The sequence below is a fragment of the Oncorhynchus mykiss genome, chromosome 7, assembly GCF_013265735.2.
Source record: "Oncorhynchus mykiss isolate Arlee chromosome 7, USDA_OmykA_1.1, whole genome shotgun sequence".
Classification (NCBI taxonomy): Eukaryota; Metazoa; Chordata; class Actinopteri; order Salmoniformes; family Salmonidae; genus Oncorhynchus; species Oncorhynchus mykiss.
The window spans coordinates 15,188,215-15,196,995 of record NC_048571.1 but is presented as its reverse complement, the minus strand read 5'-3'; positions in this window follow the sequence as shown (position 1 = coordinate 15,196,995).

The following is an 8,781-nucleotide window of genomic DNA, read 5'->3' as shown; positions in this document are numbered from 1 at the left end:
GACACAAAACTCACAACCAATGATCAAAATGCACATTTTTCAAAACTCAAACACTTTTTCCAATTGCTTGGATACAATACACATAAAGATAAGATCATTTGTTCATTGAACTAAAATCACCTGTTCAAAATGACACAACTTAACATCAAAGTATTACCATTTCAAAATGCAATTCACACATTACATCTGAGATGATTGTCTATTCATTTCATTACAATTGATACAACTGATCAAAATGATAAGTAACTGTTGCATTACTCTTAAAGCATAGTTTTTTGGAAACTGATAAACAATATTCCATGTTAAGATCATAAAAGATTCAGGATAACGAGAACCATTGACACCAATTACCGTGGAATATGAACCAATTGGACTACATTATCTATGGATGTAATATTTCATCATCATTCTTTATCAGACACTGTTTCTATGGTCCCATGTACCACTTTTCCAGACCATGTTTTCAGATTTGACATTACTGTACACTCACAGGCCACTTTATTAGGTTCACCTATCTAGTACTGGGTAGGACCAGCATTTGTGGCCTTCCTGTTAGCTTGAATAAGTCTGGACATTCTCCTCTGACCTCTCTCATTAACAAGGTGTTTTTGCCCACAGAAATGCCGCTCACTGAATTTCTTTTTTCTATCGTACCATTCTCTGTAAACTCTAGAGACTGTAGTGCGTAAAAATCACAGGAAGGCAGCTGTTTCTGAGATGCTGGAACCACCATGTGTGGCATCAACAATCATACCACGGTCAAAGTTGCTTAGATTACACATCTTGCCCGTTCTAATGTTAGGTAGAACAACAACTAAAGCTCTATACTCTATATACTCTATATATTGAGTTGCAGGCAGCCACATGATTCGCTGTTCGAATGTAACCTTCCTTGATGAGCTAAATCAGATCTGTAGAGCTGATGGCATGACCTATGTCATTGTGTGGGATAATGTCAGGTTCCACCATGCTCAAATGGTGCAAGCATGTTTTCAGGCCCATCCGCAATTCCCATCCGCAATTTGCCACCCTGTACTTACCTGATAGAGGACTTTTTCTCCACATGGAGGTGGAAGGTATATGATAGGCGCCCTCACGAACAAGCCACCCTTCTACAGGCCATGGATGACGCATGCAATGACATCACGGCAGACCAGTGTCAGGCCTGGATTCACCATGCAATGACACCACTGCAGACCAGTGTCAGGCCTGGATTCACCATGCCTGAAGATTCTTCCCAAGATGTTGGGCTAACGAAAACATCCATTGTGATGTGGATGAGAACCTATGGCCAAATCCACAAGACAGGGTTGATGGAAATATAGAAGTACAGTAGTTTTTTTTTTTTTTTTTTAGCTAAATTTGGCTTTGATTCAAAGAAACCTATGAGTGATTTTGTTGTATTTCAGCAATAAATATCAGATTTCTTTCAATGATTCCACTGTGTCTGTAGTATTCTCTCTACAAGTCCTTTTACAGTGAAGTATTTACGTGTAGTACCATAATGAAACATGTATCACATATTTTGTACTGCAATATTTAATGATTGTGTGAACAACTACACAGTGAAACTATCGGTATCTTGTGTGTTGGGTGATCTAAATGAATGTTCCTATGGTATTTCATGATAAATGAGTTATTTAAACCAATGATTCTGCAAGTGCCAGGTTTCTTTAAAGATATGAACGCACAATGCAATGTTTGAACATTGGACAGCCTGTGTTACAAGTGACGACCGTTTTGAGTTTTGTGTCTAGAGTTTTGAAAAATGACCACAAGGTTCTGAAATTAGTGCCAAATGGATTGTAAAAAACTGTAAGTTAGGCTAAGGCCAGTCACTCACCTCAACTTCATTGTTGATAGAACACACAACCAGTGAGACCAACCAACATCTGCTAAAGAAGAACATCTGGCCTGGCCACAATGCTAGCCGTTGTCATTGTGGAAATAAATAAAGGACGAGGTAAGATGTTTGTTAGGTGTCTGAGTGAATTTGACCTACACTTCCAGTCCCCTCTACTACCTTCCTCATTCAGTTGTGTTTATATACTGTTAAGATGTTTGTTAGGTGTCTGAGTGAAGTTGACCTACACTTCCAGTCCCCTCTACTACCTTCCTCATTCAGCTGTGTTTATATACTGTTAAGATGTTTGTTAGGTGTCTGAGTGAAGTTGACCTACACTTCCAGTCCCCTTTACTACCTTCCTCATTCAGCTGTGTTTATATACTGTTAAGATGTTTGTTAGGTGTCTGAGTGAAGTTGACCTACACTTCCAGTCCCCTCTACTACCTTCCTCATTCAGCTGTGTTTATATACTGTTAAGATGTTTGTTAGGTGTCTGAGTGAAGTTGACCTACACTTCCAGTCCCCTCTACTACCTTCCTCATTCAGCTGTGTTTATATACTGTTAAGATGTTTGTTAGGTGTCTGAGTGAAGTTGACCTACACTTCCAGTCCCCTCTACTACCTTCCTCATTCAGCTGTGTTTATATACTGTTAAGATGTTTGTTAGGTGTCTGAGTGAAGTTGACCTACACTTCCAGTCCCCTCTACTACCTTCCTCATTCAGCTGTGTTTATATATGGTTAAGATGTTTGTTTTGTGTCTGAGTGAAGTTGACCTACACTTCCAGTCCCCTCTACTACCTTCCTCATTCAGCTGTGTTTATATATGGTTAAGATGTTTGTTTTGTGTCTGAGTGAAGTTGACCTACACTTCCAGTCCCCTCTACTACCTTCCTCATTCAGCTGTGTTTATATACTGTTAAGATGTTTGTTAGGTGTCTGAGTGAAATTGACCTACACTTCCAGTCCCCTCTACTACCTTCCTCATTCAGCTGTGTTTATATACTGTTAAGATGTTTGTTAGGTGTCTGAGTGAAGTTGACCTACACTTCCAGTCCCCTCTACTACCTTCCTCATTCAGCTGTGTTTATATACTGTTAAGATGTTTGTTAGGTGTCTGAGTGAAGTTGACCTACACTTCCAGTCCCCTCTACTACCTTCCTCATTCAGCTGTGTTTATAAACTGTTAAGATGTTTATTAGGTGTCTGAGTGAAGTTGACCTACACTTCCAGTCCCCTTTACTACCTTCCTCATTCACACTTATGGGATAATACCATCAAGGCTGTGTTTATATTCTGTATGGTTGACCTTTTCACAGCTAGGAGTCGTTGCCAATTCACTATTGCTGGCATACTATGGCCTCATTACCCAAACCACATGTTTGACTCTGTTCCTTTAATTTCATTCCATCTATTATAATGAGCCCGTCCTCCTATAGCTCCTCCCACCAGCCTCAACTGATAGCCAACAGACAGGACTGCAACATTTGAAGGTAGTTAGAATAATTTTATTAGCCACGTACAAGGTTCTAGGAAATTGTCTTGGTATCACTAAAATGTCTATACTGTACATGAGAAACGTTTACAATAGCACACACAATACACGTGTGTACAACAAAACTGAAGTCATTGAAGTGATGGAATGCGTCATTACTGTTAGCTGAAATGATGGACAGTGTAAATTAATACATCATTACTGTAACTAAAGTCATTGAAGTGATGGACGGTGTAAAGTAATGCATCATTACTGTTAACTGAAGTGATGGACGGTGTAAATTAATACATCATTACTGTTAACTGAAGTGATGGACGGTGTAAATTAATACATCATTACTGTTAACTGAAGTGATGGACGATGTAAATTAATGGATAATTACTGTTAACTGAAGTGATGGACGATGTAAATTAATGCATCATTACTGTTAACTGAAGTGATGGACGATGTAAATTGTGATGGAAGGTGATGGAAGGTGATGGAAGGTGCTGCAGTGTGTGTGTTTTGCCACTAGAGGTCTAACATCACATCTAACTGATAGGAAAAATTGAACACCCTACTGATGATGATAGGTCTCTCTCTACAGCTAAACTCAGTAGCAGTCAGATAACTCCGTGTGTGTGTGTGTGTGTGTGAGAAAGAGAGAGAGAGAGAGAGAGAGAGAGAGAGAGAGCTAGTTGGGGAGCTGAGCCACCTGCAGTCAAATGAGCTGTTTCAGAGATGACCTTTCACCCCTTAACACTTTTTATTTATTTATTTTATTTCAACTTTATTTAACCAGGTAGGCAACTTGGGAACAAGTTCTCATTTACAATTGCGACCTGGCCAAGATAAAGCAAAGCAGATTCGACACATACAACAACACAGTGTTGCACATGGAGTAAAACAAACATACAGTCAATAATACAGTAAAAAAATAAGTCTATATACAATGTGAGCAAGTGAGGTGAGAAGGAAGGTAAAGGTAAAAAAAAGGCCATGGTGGCGAAGTAAATACAATATAGCAAGTAAAACACTGGAATAGTTGATTTGCAGTGGAAGAATGTGCAAAGTAGAGATCGAAATAATGTGGTGCAAAGGAGCAAAATAAATAAATAAATAAAATACAGTAGGGAAAGAGGTAGTTGTTTGGGCTAAATTATAGGTGGAATATGTACAGGTGCAGTAATCTGTGAGCTGCTCTGACAGCTGGTGCTTAAAGCTAGTGAGGGAGATAAGTGTTTCCAATTTCAAAGATTTTTGTAGTTCGTTCCAGTCATTGGCAGATGAGAACTGGAAGGAGAGGCGGCCAAAGGAAGAATTGGTTTTGGGGGTGACCAGAGAAATATACCTGCTGGAGCGCGTGCTACAGGTGGGTGCTGCTATGGTGACCAGCGAGCTGAGATAAGGGGGGACTTTACCTAGCAGGGTCTTGTAGAGGACCTGGAGCCAGTGGGTTTGGCGACGAGTATGAAGCGAGGGCCAGCCAACAAGAGCGTACAGGTTGCAGTGGTGGGTAGTATATGGGGCTTTGGTGACAAAACGGATGGCACTGTGATAGACTGCATCCAATTTATTGAGTAGGGCATTGGAGGCTATTTTGGAAATGACAACGCCGAAGTCGAGGATTGGTAGGATGGTCAGTTTTACAAGGGTATGTTTGGCAGCATGAGTGAAGGATGCTTTGTTGTGAAATAGGAAGCCAATTCTAGATTTAACTTTGGATTGGATATGTTTGATGTGGTTCTGGAAGGAGAGTTTACAGTCTAACCAGACACCTAGGTATTTGTAGTTGTCCACGTATTCTAAGTCAGAACCGTCCAGAGTAGTGATGTTGGACAGGTGGGCAGGTTGCAGGCAGCGATCGGTTGAAGAGCATGCATTTAGTTTTACTTGTATTTGAGAGCAATTGGAGGCTACCGAAGGAGAGTTGTATGGCATTGAAGCTTGCCGGGAGGGTTGTCAACACAGTGTCCAAAGAAGGGCCAGAAGTATACAGAATGGTGTCGTCTGCGTAGAGGTGGATCAGAGTCTCACCAGCAGCAAGAGCGACATAAATTGATGTATACAGAGAAGAGAGTCGGTCCAAGAATTGAACCCTGTGGCACCCCCATAGAGACTGCCAGAGGCCCGGACAACAGACCCTCCGATTTGACACACTGAACTCTATCGGAGAAGTAGTTGGTGAACCAGGCGAGACAATCATTTGAGAAACCAAGGCTGTCGAGTCTGCCGACACTGACCTCTAAGCTCTGGAGTTACCACCCTCCCTTGCTCCTTCCCTCTCTTTCTCTCTCTATTTCCATCTCTATCTCTCTGAGATGTTATTATGGTTGGTTGCATTGTTTAATGGTTGTATCATTAATTCCTGTTGCTCTTACCATAAAACGTGTGTGTGTGTGTGTGTGTGTGTGTGTGTGTGTGTGTGTGTGTGTGTGTGTGTGTGTGTGTGTGTGTGTGTGTGTGTGTGTATGTGTGTGTGTGTGTGTGTGTGTGTGTGTGTGTGTGTGTACAGGTAATTGCCAAAATAAAGAAAACACCAACATAAAGTGTCTTAATAGGGTGTTGGACCACCATGAGACAGAACAGCTTCAATGCACCTTGACAGATTCTACAAGTGTCTGGAACTCTATTGGAGGGATGCAACACCATTCTTCCACCAGAAATTCCATTATTTGTTTTTTTGTCGTCGATGGTGGAAAACACTGTCTCAGGTGCCGCTCCAGAATCTCCCATAACTATTCAGTTTGGTTGAGATCTGGTGACTGAGACATCCATGGCATATGGTTTACATCATTTTCATGCTCATCAAACCATTCAGCGACCACTCGTGCCCAGTGGATGGAGGCAGTGTCACTCTTGGGGGCATGGCCAAAGTAGTAAAATTTTTATTTTTTATTTTTACCCCTTTTTCGTGGTATCCAATTGTTAATAGCTACTATCTTGTCTCATCGCTACTACTGCCGTACGGGCTCGGGAGAGACAAAGGTTGAAAGTCATGCGTCCTCCGATACACAACCCAACCAAGCCGCACTGCTTCTTAACACAGCGCACAACCAATCTGGAAGCCAGCCGCACCAATGTGTCGGAGAATTGGCCCCCCACAGGAGTCGCTGGTGCGCGATGAGACAAGGATATCCCTACCGGCCAAGCCCTCCCTAACCCGGACGACGCTAGGCCAATTGTGCGTCGCCCCACGGACCTCCCGGTCGCGGCCGGTTACGACAGAGCCTGGGCGCGAACCCAGAGTCTCTGGTGGCACAGCTGGCGCTGCAGTACAGCACCCTTAGCCACTGCGCCACCCGGGAGGCCCCGCCCATCATTTTTATACATGACCCGAAGCATGATGGGATGTTGATTGCTTAATTAACTCAGGAACCACATCTGTGTGGAAGCACCTGCTTTCTGTCACGTGTGCTCCCTCTCCGGCCTCTAGGTCACCAGGCTGCTCATTAGGGCGCACACCTGTCATCGGGGTTACACGCATAATGACACTCCCCTAGAGACTCCATCCCCTCCTTGATGACCTGCCCTTTATATGTCCCTCCCTTTGATTTCTTCCCCAGTCGTCATTGTTTCTGTTACATGTCTGTGCGTTGTTCATGTGTTCTTGTTTTGTATTACGTTATGTTTATTTATTAAAACACTCAATCCCTGAACTTGCTTCCCGACTCTCAGCGCACATCGTTACACTTTCAATATTCTTCGTAAATTTCATTTACTCGAGTGTTTCGGTTATGTGGGCTGTATATATGGTGGGGTCAGAAATGATTGACATGAAAATAGAGGTCTTTGGCCAGGCACACCAGTGGTGGGTTTGGCGTCCAGGATATTTTAGCCAAAAACCTGATTGCCAGGTTGCTGAAACTTAGCCACAAGTGGATCTTCCAGCAAGACAATAACCACAAGCATACATCAAATTCCACAAAGAAACGGTTAATTGGCCACAAATCAACATTTTACTATGGCCACCTCAGTCTCCGGACTTGAAACCCATTGAAAACCTATGGTTTGAATTGAAGAGGGCAGTCCATAAGCGCAGATTAAGGATATCAAGGATGTGGTAGGATTTGTTATGAAGGAATCGTCTAAGATTCCTCCCAATGTGTTCTCCAACTCCTCAAACATTTTAGAAGGGTCCGTGTCGTTATCCTCTTAAGGTGAAATATTGAAAACAGGTGTGTCAATCATTTTGACCCCTACCTTTTTGAGAAAAACAACTATAACTTGTTTAACAAAATCTCTTTCTCTGAGCAATTGTATTAGTAGAAAATAATATAATTTCCCAATTTTTATAAACATACAATATAGTCATTATTGGTAATATTTATCAAGGGTGTCTAATTTCAGACCCCACTGTATATACAGTGAGCTCTAAAAGTATTGGGACAGTGATACATTTGTTGTTGTTTTGGCTCTGTAGTCCAGCACTTTGGATTTGAAATAATACTATGACTATGAGGTTAAAGTGCAGACAGTCAGGTTTAATTTATTGACATTTTCATTCATATCGGTTGTTTGTACATAGACCAAAAATGTGTCACTGTCCCAATACTTTTGGAGCTCACTGTATACACACACAACCCCCCCACACACACACGAACCCTCTCTTTGAAGTGTTAGCTGTGTGTGTGTGTGTGTGTGTGTGTGTGTGTGTGTGTGTGTGTGTGTGTTGCTCCTTGGGTATATGAAGATTTTACCAGATCAGAGAAGGTCTGGAGATGGAGGGAGGAAAGGAGAGGGAGAGAGAGAAAGAGAGAAAGAGAGAAAGATTCAGTGCTGATCTGAGGCCCACCAGGAATCTCTGATGTTCATGATAAAATAGTTTGGGCTGTTTTGGGAATCGTTACGGAGAGGCTATAGGTGAAGATGGCCATTCATCTAACACACATACACAAACACACACACACTGGCCATGCCCTAGGTGAGAGGGCTGTTATATAACACTAGGACTGTTGTTTCAGACGGCACAAGACAAGAGAGCAGAGAGATCAAAGAAAGAGAGAGAGAGGGGGAGATAGAAGTGTGTGTGTGTGCCTATGTGCGCTCATGTGTGTATGTGTGAACATGTGCATTTGCAGGCACGCATTTGCGTGCTAGTGTGTGTGTATATCTAAGGGAAGTGTGACATGGTGTCGAGATGTCCTGGTGTCGGTGTTAACAGTTCTAACCACTTTTCTGCGTGCTAGTGTGTGTGTATATCTAAGGGAAGTGTGACATGGTGTCGAGATGTCCTGGTGTCGGTGTTTACAGTTCTTACCACTTTTCTGTGTCAGTCATCAGCATGTTGCAACTTTGAACGTTTTCACTTAGATTCTCAACACTGTCGCAACACTGTGACTAACGCCTGGCGACTCTGAGGTTGTGTCTGAAAAGGCCTATTCCCTTTATAGCGCATTATGGGCCATGGTCAAAAGTAGTGCACTATAAAGGAAATAGGGTGCAAGTTAGGACACAAGCTC